Source organism: Dromiciops gliroides, chromosome 5, assembly GCF_019393635.1.
Source record: "Dromiciops gliroides isolate mDroGli1 chromosome 5, mDroGli1.pri, whole genome shotgun sequence".
Lineage (NCBI taxonomy): Eukaryota > Metazoa > Chordata > Mammalia > Microbiotheria > Microbiotheriidae > Dromiciops > Dromiciops gliroides.
In genome coordinates this window covers 248,250,518-248,262,899 of record NC_057865.1, presented here as the reverse complement: position 1 = coordinate 248,262,899, position 12,382 = coordinate 248,250,518, and the positions used below count along the sequence as shown (strand labels likewise).

Here is a 12,382-nt window from a genome sequence, read left to right as displayed (position 1 = left end):
CCCCCACATACATATATTTTGAAAGCAGTTATCAAGATGATGGTTATTATATACTATTGTGTCATAGGACCATTACCATGATTGCTCCCTCTCTACCATCCTATCCTCACAATATTAGTTTTCCCTGAAATGTGACAAAGCTATTTGTGGGACTTGGTTTATTCCAAGGGCTAATGCTCAATCTGTGCCTCCCTTCACAACTTCCTGACAGCCACTGGCTGTATGGATTACCTAGGATGAATAAAAGTACTACCACCTTGGAGTCAGATTTTCAGACATGCATGGCAGATATTCCAAGACCACTGAAGTCACCCCATGCTATTATGTCGCTTGGACAAGTTTCCATATGGATATGAAGGGAGCTACTCTCTTTCTAAACTAAGTGCTAGAGCATACTTCCTATCCTTATGGCTAAGTACACTTCCTTTTGTTAACTATTGGACGGCTTTTCAGTGGATCATTTCATTTCAACATTAAACTGGAACTGACAAAGGAATGGTCTGAGTCAGGCCTTCCCTGAAGTTTGCAGATTTCAAGGAATATAGACTTAGCTCCAAACTCAGCTGATCTTTGTTAGTTCTTGTTCAGTTGTGTCTACCTCTTTGTGACTCCATTTGGGATTTTCTTGGGAAAAGATACTGGAGTGGTTTGACATTTTCTACTCCAGCTCATTTTACAGGTAAAGAACTGAGGAAAAGGGGATTAAAGTGATATGGCCCAGCATCACACAGCTAGTCAGCGGCTGAGGCTGGATTTGAACTCACAAAAATGAATATTCCTGACTCCAGGCCTGGTACTCTATCCTCATTGGGCCACATAGCTGCCCAAAGTGATCTAACCTCTGAATTTATTAATAGCATACCAACTAATTTAGCATCGATACTCCCTCATACAACAAGAGATCCAGATGTGTCCCTGGGAGGCAGCACTAAGAAAAATAGACAGAAGTTTCAGCCAGTCAAATGTACACTAGAGGTAAGGCAAAACTTTCCACCAATAAGAGCTCTCTGACAGGTATGGGCTGCATTGGGATGCAATGTATTCCCTCACTCTCCTTACAAGTCTTCAAGCAGAAGTAGGGTTGAGAAGCAGCGGCAGCGCCGAGTGAAGGAGGCAAGATCCGGTACGGGACGGGCACCACAGTTGGTATAGGCACCATCGTAGCGGTGAAGCACAAGATTCAAGTTCTGCAGCAGCCCGCCGCTGATGCCGAGGAAAGGGCTGAGCGTCTCCAGAGGCAGGTGGAGGGTGAGAAGCGGGACTGGGAACAAGCTGAGGCTGAAGTGGCTTCCTTGGACCGTCGGATCCAGCTGGTTGTGGAGGAGCTGGGACGTGCTCAGGAGCGCCTGGCGACAGCTCTGCAGAAGCTAGAAGAGACAGAGAAGGCAGCTGATGAGAGTGAGAGAGGTATGAAGGTCATTTAAAATCTGGCATTGAAGGATGAAGAGAAGATGGAGCTGCAAGAAATGAAGTTGAAAGAGGCGGGCACATTGCAGAGCAAGTAAACAGGAAATAGGAGGAGGAGGTGGCCCAAAAGTTGGTGATCATTGAGTGAGACTTGGAACAGGCAGAGGAGCTGGCTGAATAGCCTGAGTCCCTGTGCGGGAGATGGATGAGCAGATCTGACTGCTGGACCATTGTCTGAATGCTGCTGAAAAAAAGTATTCGCAGAAAGAAGACAAATGAGGAAGAGGTAAAGATTCTTTTTCTTTGGGGGGGGGGCGCGAGGCAGTTGGAGTTAAGTGACTTGCCCAGTGTCACACAGCTAGTGTCAAGTGTCTGACACCGGATTTGAACTCAGGTCTTCCTGAATCCAGGACCAGTGCTTTATCCAGTGCACCACCTTGCTGCCCCTGAGATAAAGATTCTTACCGATAAACTCAAGGAAGCAGAGACCTGTGCTGAGTTTGCTAAGAGATTGGAAGCCAAGCTGAAAAAGACGATTGATGACTTGGAAGAGAAACTGAAATGCACCAAAGAGGAGCTCCTCTGCACACAAAGGATGCTGGACCAGACTCTGTTTTACCTGAATGAGATGTAGATATCCCTTTACCCCCAGCCCCAACCTTTTGCTGCTCTTTCCACTGACTCTGACTTTGCTGCCCAACCTTCCTGAAGCGGACCTTTAAACTTAGGGCTGATCTTTAACCTTAGGGCTGTGTTCTTCTCTGGGTCCTTGCTTATCTTCTCACCACTCTACCCCTACCCCTCAACTACCTGTGTCATTTTCACCAAGCTGTCTTTGTAACTCTCCCCTAGAGATCAAAGATGGGGTAAGGGTTGAGCATTTTGGGGAACAACATTTTAGGGAACATGAGAACAATGCAATAGTGTCTTTAAAATCATGTTGTATGATGTATACATTTTGTAATTACCTTTTTTGTTGTAAGACATTCCAGATAATTCCCCAGCTCCTAGGCTGCATCTAATCACTTTTATTCCTTTTGGATGGTAAACATGTCTACCGAAAACAATGGCCCTTCTCCATAGAAGAGGGAAAAAGGTGTTAGTCTACCCTACCAAGAGCAGAACATAGTCCAAGAAAAGACTCCACCATGGGAAACCTCATTGCCAATGTACCAAGCACCAGCCAAACCAGAAAGTTTATTCCAGGAGTTTGCCAAAAAAAGAGTGCTGTTCAGGTTTCCAGCTTTAAGGTATATTGAGGTGTTTTTTTTCTTTTTTTCCCTCTTTTTAAAAAATCTTTTACATCCTTAGCAAACAAGCAAACTACACAGACAAGATCTCTCTGAGACCAAATTGTCTTCCTTCTCCTCATTCGCTCACAGAATGGATCACATGCCCCAGAAATTGAGGTGTCTACTCCCATCCCCCACTCCACCTTCTTTGAAAAATAACGTTTTTTGCCACTGATTAACCAAGTGAAATTCATCTCATTACCCATTCCTGGGTCTGAAGCTGTTGTCTCTAGAAGTGCCATCTCATTGTGCTTTGTATCACTCAGTGCAGGAGAAATCTTGAATAGCTTGTGTACAAACCTTTTTTAAAAATTATATATAATTAAATATTTATATTATATATATATATATATATAAAATTTCTGAAGCTTTATTTCTCTTGGGTGAGGAGTACCAAGACCATCCCCAACCTCACCCCACCTCCACCCCAGTCTGACTGTGAGAGCTGTCTGCAGTCTATGGGCTGGCAGTGTGCTTGATCTTTTTAAATTTTTTTTGTGATGCTTCTCTGAGGTCTGTGTTAGGTTTGCATCGTGCAGCTTATTGTCTTAAGTATATTCTTCTTTGGTGTGGCCTATTTGGGAGCCAATATGGAGAAAGAGGAAGCAATAGGCAAGTGTTTTGATACTGAAGATTGACAAAATGTCTTTTGAAATAATAAAAAAACCCAGTCCCTTGAAAACAACAACAACCAAAACAAAAAACAAACAAAAGAAGTCTTCAAGCAAGGGCTGGATAACCCCTTTCTAGCAATGTAGTGTAGAAGAGATTTGTTGGGGAAGATGAGTTAAATTAGATGGCCACTGAGATGATACCTTCCAACTCTGAAAGTCTTTGTATCCCCACCCTAGGGAGAAGATCCTAGGAAACCATCTTGTGTTAAGAGATGACTGTTTTGAATGGCCTAAAGATATTAGGGGAGTTAGCTTGGTAGCTATAGCTTGTGGTAGCCGAAAAGAACCAAATGTTCCCATGTAGGTTAAACAAATCTCTAGCTGCTTTGAGTACTTCAGTCATGCCCAGGTCAGATAGGCTAGATTTTTTTTTTTTTGTAGTCAAGCTCTGCACTTGTAAATAGTCATTGTTCATTTTTTACCATCTCTGCTTGTCTCCACTCCTCCTTTCTGACTATTTCTCTGCTTTGGGGGAAGGACCTAATCTAACTGGTCTGAATCCATGCCTCTTTTTTGTCAACTCATTTTTTTTTCTCTTTTCATGGAAAGAGTTGAATGTAAACAAATCCAGGGCATGCCATTAACTAGAATGAGGGTTAGCTTCTTCATTTATATGTTTGTAGATTTTTAAAAAATAATATTCTTTCTTGGTTCAAAGACTACAATGAGCTACAAATGTTCCCAAGCCTTAGGCCTTTTCTCAGCATATGCTTATTCCAATTTTATCCTTCAGGGCTTTCTACACATCATTACACTTGTGTGCCCTGAAAAAAAAATCAGAAGGGAAAACAGATGGAAGTTATTTGTCCATAAGTGGCAGATGATGGTGCTTCATTCAAGGCTTGCCCAGTGAGTTAATGTAGGTTATGGGGTGCACTGAAGCCAAGCTTTGTCTCCTGTGCCTCAGCACCTTGATATAATGCTTTTGGAGTCTGCCTTTTATACTAGTGAATCTCATATTCTCTTTGAGTGAAATATTTTATGTTATTGATATTTGAGTTTACTAAATCACAATATTTAAGGTGGTAAGAATTTTTCAATATTATCTGTCACCTATATATCTATCTTTCACTCTGTCAATCTATTATTTATTCATCATCTATTTTCTATCATCTATCTCTCTCCATAGAAAGAGAGACAGAGACAGAGAGAAAGGGGGGAGGGGGAAGATATTGTGGTATTCTCTCCCTTCTTTGACCTGTAAAACACTTAATGTCTACTATACAATTTATCATTTGGTTATGGTCAGGGAGGTGCTGTAGTGAGCAGAAATACATTGGTCTTGACACTGCCATTTACTATCTCTCCCGAGTTAAGTTTTTCTTATTGTGCTTATGAGCATAACCACAGAGCTCTGTCCAGTCCCAGTCACTGTGCTACTAACTCCACTTGCAATCTGAAATTAACTAGATTTACAAACATTGTTAAGAAAGACATAACATTTTGGTGAATATCTAGGCTTGCTTTCAAAATCCAGCATCAATTGAAATGTTACTTTTCAATTTGAGGAAAGGCTTGAAACTGTGGATGTGATGAGAGAATAATTGCTTCTGCTTTAGAGAAAACATAGAAATAAACAAAGAGAAAATCAATAGACAATGAGACTTGCCACTTGTGATTACCTGATGATGTATAGTCCCTCACATTGCCTGCATTAGATTAGTGAGGGTAAAGTTTAACTTCCTTTATTGAGTAACAAGACCAGGCTGTGAAAGAGTTTTGAGACAAAAAAAAAGTATCTTTTCCTGTTAGCTAGGTTTAAATATCGTCCTAGACATGAACTTGAAATAGCAGTGACATTTTTTCTCACAAAGGAGCTTATTATACTTGCAAGTCTTGCATAGATTTTGTATATTATTGCTAGATTTTATATATTATTTGTACTGCCCCCCCTCTTTGAAAGACAATGAGGGTTAAGTGACTTGCCCAAGGTCACACAGCTAGTAAGTGTCAAGTGTCTGAGGGTGGATTTGAACTTAGGTCCTCCTGAATCCAGGGCAGGTGCTTTATCCACTGCACCACCTAGCTGCCCCTGTACTGCCTTTTAAAAATCATAAATAATGATTGTCATTTGTCCAAATTTGGGGTGTATGACTGCCCATATTTTGGACCCAGAGTCTTTATCCCCTGAGACATTTCTTTTTTGTTTGTTTTGGTTTTTTTTGTTTTGTTTTTTAGGCAATGGGGGTTAAGTGACTTGCCCACGGTCACACAGCTAGTAAATGTCAAGTGTCTGAGGCCGGATTTGAACTCAGGTACTCCTGAATCCAGGGCCCCTGAGACATTTCTTATGGTGAGAGCCATTCCTCTGAACATCAGTGGTTAATGAGGGGCTAATGGTGAACTATGGAGTGTGAGAATTAATGACTCCCTTGTTTTATTTTATTTATTAGGTCTTTTAATCCTGTGGAAGTATGGTATGGGGGTAGAGTGCTGGACTTGGAGCCAGGAAGCCTTGTTTAAGTTCAACTTGTCACTTACTAAACTGCATGATGCATTGCAAATCACTTAACCTCTACATCCTTTAGGAAACTCCCTAGGACTAATTTACTAAACCATAGATGGGTTGTAATCTGCATTCATGGAGAGAATTCCCATACCGGGAGTTCCACATGCTGATTAAATTATATATTCTTGGTGCATCCCCATTATTATAAAGCTGGGAGAAATTTTAAAAAGTCAGCTGGTCCAGTTTTCTGCCTCTGGCCCAAGACTGCCTTCAAACCCTATGAAATATAGTAAGCCATCCCACAGGAAAAAGATTCATCTCTTAACTTCACTATTGAGATTATAGTTATTCTTCAGAAGGACTAATGCCTATATAAATATTTATGTGCACTAATTAATCTTGATCATTTCAAAATATATTTCTTCTTCCAATTGAACACAATGAAAGGGTGAATTTTCCTTCTAGGGAAGAGAAAAATTAAACATAATTTGACAATAACTGTACTTCAGAGTCTCATCTCTGTTTATTGTGCTGATGATTTCTCTTTGTAGTTTCAGTCCACATCTAGAAACTTGCATCCTGAATAGTCAGAGATTTAAGAGATTTGGCTAACCAGGGATGTATTAATTAGGAATAAAAAACAAAACAAAACCCTTCATTGGTTATACTTATAAATCGTGGTCCTAACAGAATACTTTTGTATAACATTGTTTTGAGGCATTGAGATAGACTGCATTATTTTATTTTTGGCAATTTTCACTAATGAGAACAGGTTATATAAAAGCATCCTTAATTATATTTTCTTTTTAAAGGAGATTTCTTTTTTTCTCTTCCTTTTTGTGTTTGTTGAATGATTTAAATGTTCATCATTCACAGATCTCAAAGAAACCCTTAGCCTTTGTCCAGCTACAATTTGAGAAACAAGAATAACATTTAATACCTTAATTCATGTTGTTGGGAGGGAGCATTCCATCCATGTAGTCATGAATATTATTGTACTTGTGAAGGGTTCTGGGAACAAATGAATGTAAGGGTTAATGACATAATTGTTTTTTGTCTCTCAGATTGTTTTAAGGACTTAAATCTTTTCTCCTAATACTGTTTCCTCAAACTACAACACCCTCCATTCTCCTGACCTACCCTTACAAAATGTCCTTGTGTTAGACAGAAACTGTTAACTAAATCATATTTACAACTATTTTATTCCTAGTCTTTAGTCTTTAATCTTGAATTTCCTTCTGAGAGGAATAGAGTACTTACCTAGTGGTCAGTGGGATGAGTTATCCCTTCTGCACTTTTCCAGTTTCAGAGAGAACTGAGGACCTCTCAAAGCATTGTCTAATAGCTCACCTTTGGAGGAGTCCATCTCTGTCACTTTCCCATCCCCCACTTCTCCAGTTTGACATCTTCAATGATTAGTTCCAAATTCTAAGCTTCCATCGAATAAAGCAGACTGCTAAGACTGCCAGCCAAAATGTGTTTCCATATCGTTCCATGAAGCCATAGGCAATTTTCTTTAAATATCAGGCTTCTTTTTCTCCCCTTGTCAACAGTTGGAGAACTGACCTTTTTCTTGGGGAAGGGAGTTGAAAGATCCTGTAATTTTCAATATTGCTTGAATTTAATTTGTAGCTACATTTTCTGCTAGCTCCATCATGTAGCTACTAATTTTCACTTTGTTAAAATGTGCCTTTTACCAGCACACAGAAATTGTTTCTACCTGTCTTCTGTAATTTCCACAGTGAGTTCTCATTCATAAATCTCTGCTACAACTGCCAAAACCAAAACACAGAAACTAAGGATCAAAAATCCTTTTCCAGAAAACAAGCCAATATCTATATTAACAAGGGGGGAAACTCTTTAATGAAACCATTTTAGTAGGCATTGTATAAAGCAGTTGGACATCTTGGAGAGCTAGTGAAATTCAAATGATTGTGAATTTTGTTTTCATATTGCAGATAATTCTGGCATTAGCTCATGACTGTTATTATCCAGTCCTGTCCAATTCTTCATGATCCCATTTGGGGTTTCCTTGGCAAAGATCCTGGAGTGCTTTGACATTTCCTTCTGGAGTTCATTTTACAGATGAGGAAACTGAGGCAAATGGGGTGAAGTGACTTTGCCCATGGTCACACAGCTAGTAAGTGTCTGAGGCCAGATCTGAATTGAGGAAGATGAGTGTTCCTGACTCCAGTGCTATTACTCTATCTACTATGCCACCTAGCTACCCCCTGGTTCATTATTAGGGACAGCCTCATAAATAGGTGAATTACTATCCCAGTCTAATTTTTATTTACAAGATTCTGTGAAGAGTCCCTATGCCATTTAATTAATCAACAGCCATTTATTAAGGGTCTGGTATGTTCCATGTTTTAGGAGGGCCACTGGGGATTCAAGTATAAAAGTAAGACATTCTCTACTCTCAAGTTGCTATTAGGGTGATAGATACAACACAATCATGAGTGATTAAGTACAAGATATATACAAAATAAAAAACATGGTGATTTTATTTTCATGGAGGGGTCACACTAAAAAACTGGGAGAATTAGGAAAGTTCCCTTGAAGGAGGTCTCTGCTTAAAGATCTATAATGAGTGGGAGCCCAGCACCCCCCTCCCCACCTACCTGAGAGAGTCCATTCCATTTCTACTCAGCTTGAATTTTTAGGAAGTTGTTCTTGAAGTCAAACCCTAAATTTGAGTCTTTGCATGTGCCTCCATTTTTCTCCTGCTACCACCCTCTTGGGTCAAATGGAACAAGTCTATCCTTGCTTCTACATGACAGTCCTTCAGATACTAGGAAACAACTTTCATGTCCTCCCAGAGTTCTTCATTCTCCAGGGCAGACATCTTAGGTCCTTCAAAAGAGCTTTATAAAACTGTCTTAGAAAGCCTCTTCTGGATATGTTCCACCTGAGCAATGTCTTATTTAAATTATGGTGCCTCAAACTAAACATAATAATCCAAATATGGTCTAACAAGGACAGAGTTCAGAGGCATTTTCACTTATTGGTTTCTGGGAGCTCTGCCTCCCATAGGACAGTTAGGTGGCACAGTGGATAGAGTGCCTGGCCTTGGAATCAGGAAGATTTGTCTTTATGAGTTCAAATCTGGCCTCTGACACTTACTAGCTGTGTGATCCTGGGAAAGTTATTTAACCCTTTTTGCCTCAGTTTCCTCATCTATAACACGAGCTAGAGAAGGAAATGGCAAACCACTCCAGTATCTTTGGCAAGAAAACTCCAAATGTGGTCACAAAGAGTCAGACATGACTGAACAACAGTGCCTCTTATTGATTCCCAGAATTGTATTAGCTTCTTGGGGGTGCCATATTATACCACATACTTACAATAAGATTAAAGATCACTTGAACCCCCAGATGTTGTTTAGATTATCTGATATCTAATCTTACCTCTCCCATCTTGTTTTTATCAAGTATATATTTTAAAAAATTCAATTGTAAAACTTAACATTAGTCCTATTGAATTTCATTTTATTATATTAAGCTCTGTGTTCTAACTTATTTTTGAATTCTTCCTCTGTCACCCTGTGTATTTGCTATGACATCTATAGTTGTGTTATATGCAAATATGATGAGTATGCTCTCTAAGACATCCATATTCCTAGGAGGACAAAACTTTAAGCCCCTATCAGCAATTAACATATTAAACTTAATTCACCAGTTATGTATTGAATACCTACCCTTTGCTAACAATTAGGCTCTTTATTAGTTGTTGATATGCTTATTAAGATGGAGTTTTCCATAGACAAGAAGCTAGTTTTCCATTCTATTGGGCTTAGACTTGGGGGAGGGGAAGAGAGATAGATAAAGAATGAGAGACACACACAGAGAAAGAGAGAGAGAGAGAGAGATACTGAGAGAAATAGAGGGACAGAGACAGAGAGAGGGACAGAGAGTGAGAGAGGCAGAGGGACAGAGACAGGGAAAAAGAAGGAGACAGAAACAGCGATATAGATACTGAGAAAGTCAAAGACAGAGATTACAGAAACAGAGATAGAGAGAGACAGAGAATGACAGCTCGAGCTACAGATTGAGACACAGAGAGGGGCAGAGATAGCACTTTAAAATCAGGAATATATGGGTTCAAGTCTTACCCATGAGGCCCAGTAGCTGTGTGACACATGGGTAAACCATTTAATTTCTCAGTGCCCTAGGCAACTCCTTAAAACTGTAAGTTATAGATGAGTTGTCAAGATATCTTGTTATGAGATAATTTACATATAAGAATCAACCTGCCCTGATAAAACTACTAATCTGGATCAAAATATAATAAAATATAAAAGTTCTTAATTTTTCCAAATAACATCATGGTGACTCTGTTGGGTGGAAATGGATTAATCCACTTTTATGGTGCTCTCCCAGGAAATGCTTTAGAAGTGATTTTTCTAAACTATTTCTTGGTCTGCCTTCATTGTACTGCATGAATCCATTTATCACCTCATGCTTCATAGTGACTTCTTGGTGCATAATTATATCTGGCAGTTATGCCTCTCATCACCATCCACAGCAGCTACTGTGGCTCAGGCTCTCATGATAGGTTCATTTTGGATTGTGGTTGTCATTGTTATCACCTGACCTGGAATGTGCTACTGAATTCTGATTATGCCATTTTCATAAGGAGAAGTTAGGCAGGCAGTATACAGAAGACAGATTATAAGTAAAAGGGGAAAAAAACCACCTTTATGTCAAGGTTACTTATTGATATTTTCTACATATTGATAATGCTACAGCACACTGAACCTTTAAGCTGAAAATGGAGATTTAATTCCAATTTTTCAAAATGTACAGAGTGAAACCTTTATTAACTATATGATGAATGTATATTTTAAACTCCAGATGCAAAAGAAGAAATACATTTTCATACATGGACAATGTAGGAATTTGTTTAGCTTGATGCATAATTATTAGAAGGTATTGTTTTTTCTTTTCCCAGTGGGACAGGGAAAGGAAGAATAGGTTAGGGAAAAGAAAAGATGGAGAAAGATTCATTGATATTTTCAATGCACAGAAGAGAAAAGAAGGAAAGATAGAAAGAATCCCTGACATGTAGGACAACTTTGAAAGTTACATGTTGACTTCATTATATATTTAAAAGAAAAGTAGGTTGTACATAATTGATTGAATTATGGACTTTCTTATGCAATCTTCTGTATTGAGTAATGCCAATTGTATTTGGAGTTTATTAAGTTCAGAATAAAATATCAAATTACCTTTAAAAGAGAGACTATCAATTTGTGGGTGTCATAAAACATTTTCATGGAATTGGACTGCAGGAGACCTCCAAACCTCAGAATTGGAAGGCCCCTTAGAGATGATCTAATTCAACTTCTACCTTATAAAAAAAGAACCTTTCTGCAGCATCCTAGAGAAGTCAATCATTCCACCTTTGCTTACTAGATCTCAAGTGAAAGGGATCATGGTGTAGTGGATAGACCCCTGACTGTAAACTCAGAGAACCTGTTTCAAGTGCCTGATTTAAAACTAACTTCCTGAGTGACTCTGGGCAAGTGATTTTTCCTTTCTGGGCCTCCATTTCCACATCTGTAAGATGAAGAGATTGGATTAAATATGATTTACTACTTCTCCCATTGCTCCTAATTTTATCCTTTGGAGCCAAAGAGAAACATTTATTTCTAAGTCTTTGGGCATCATTAGGAAGATACATTATCTCCAACAGGAGGACCCAACATCATAAGGGCCCTGACAAGTTTATCCTATAATTTCACCAAAATGATTGCTACTATTGTATGATCCATTGTTGTTTATTTGTTTTTTCAGTTGTGTATGATTTTTCACGATCTCTTTTGCAAGTTTCTTTGCAAAGATACTGAAGTTATTTGCCATTTCTTTCTCCAGAGTACTTTAAAAATGAAGAAATTGAGACGAACAATGTTCAATGACTTGCCCAGGGTAACACAGCCAGTAAGTGTCTGAGCCCAGACTTGAATTCAAGGAGATGAGATTTCCTGATTCCAATTTCCTAATGCCCTGTGCCACATAGTTGCCTCTAGTAGAATTTAACTGTGCAGCAAGATTTTATGAATGTGATAAATACAGAGAATCTTGGAAAGAATGATATCAACCAATACAAAGAGAAGTAAGGAAAATCAGGAAAATGATATAAACAATGCCAACAATATAAATGGAAAGAATAAAACAAAATAATAAAAAAGTATAACTACCAAGTATGGCCCCAAAGAAAATAAATGAGAAAGCACCTCCTCAAACTTCTTTACAAAGATGGAAGACTATGAGAGTGGAACATTGTGTATAATTTCATTTTTATTTTTCATTTCCTCATCTGTAAAATGAACTGGAGAAGGAAATGGCAAACCACTCTAGTATTTTTGCCCAGAAAACCCCAAATGAAGTCATGAAGAGTCAGACACGAATGAAAAATGACTGAACAACAATTTTCCATTACATTTATATAACACAACTCATTTAGTCATTCTCCAATAATAGGCATTCACTTTGTTCCCCCCTTTCCCTCCACTTTTTTTTGGCTACCAAAATCATCATGTTCCTTTCAACAACTTC

At 38.7% G+C, this 12,382-nt stretch overlaps 1 protein-coding gene and 1 pseudogene across 17 annotated transcripts in view; both read left to right on the top strand.

Annotated features, from left to right (window-relative positions):
• KCNC2 (potassium voltage-gated channel subfamily C member 2) overlaps window positions 1-12,382 on the top strand; it is a 313,313-nt gene that overhangs the window by 125,295 nt on the left and 175,636 nt on the right. The gene's annotated exons all lie outside the window — the stretch shown is intronic.
• Window positions 963-2,041, top strand: LOC122727967 (annotated as a pseudogene).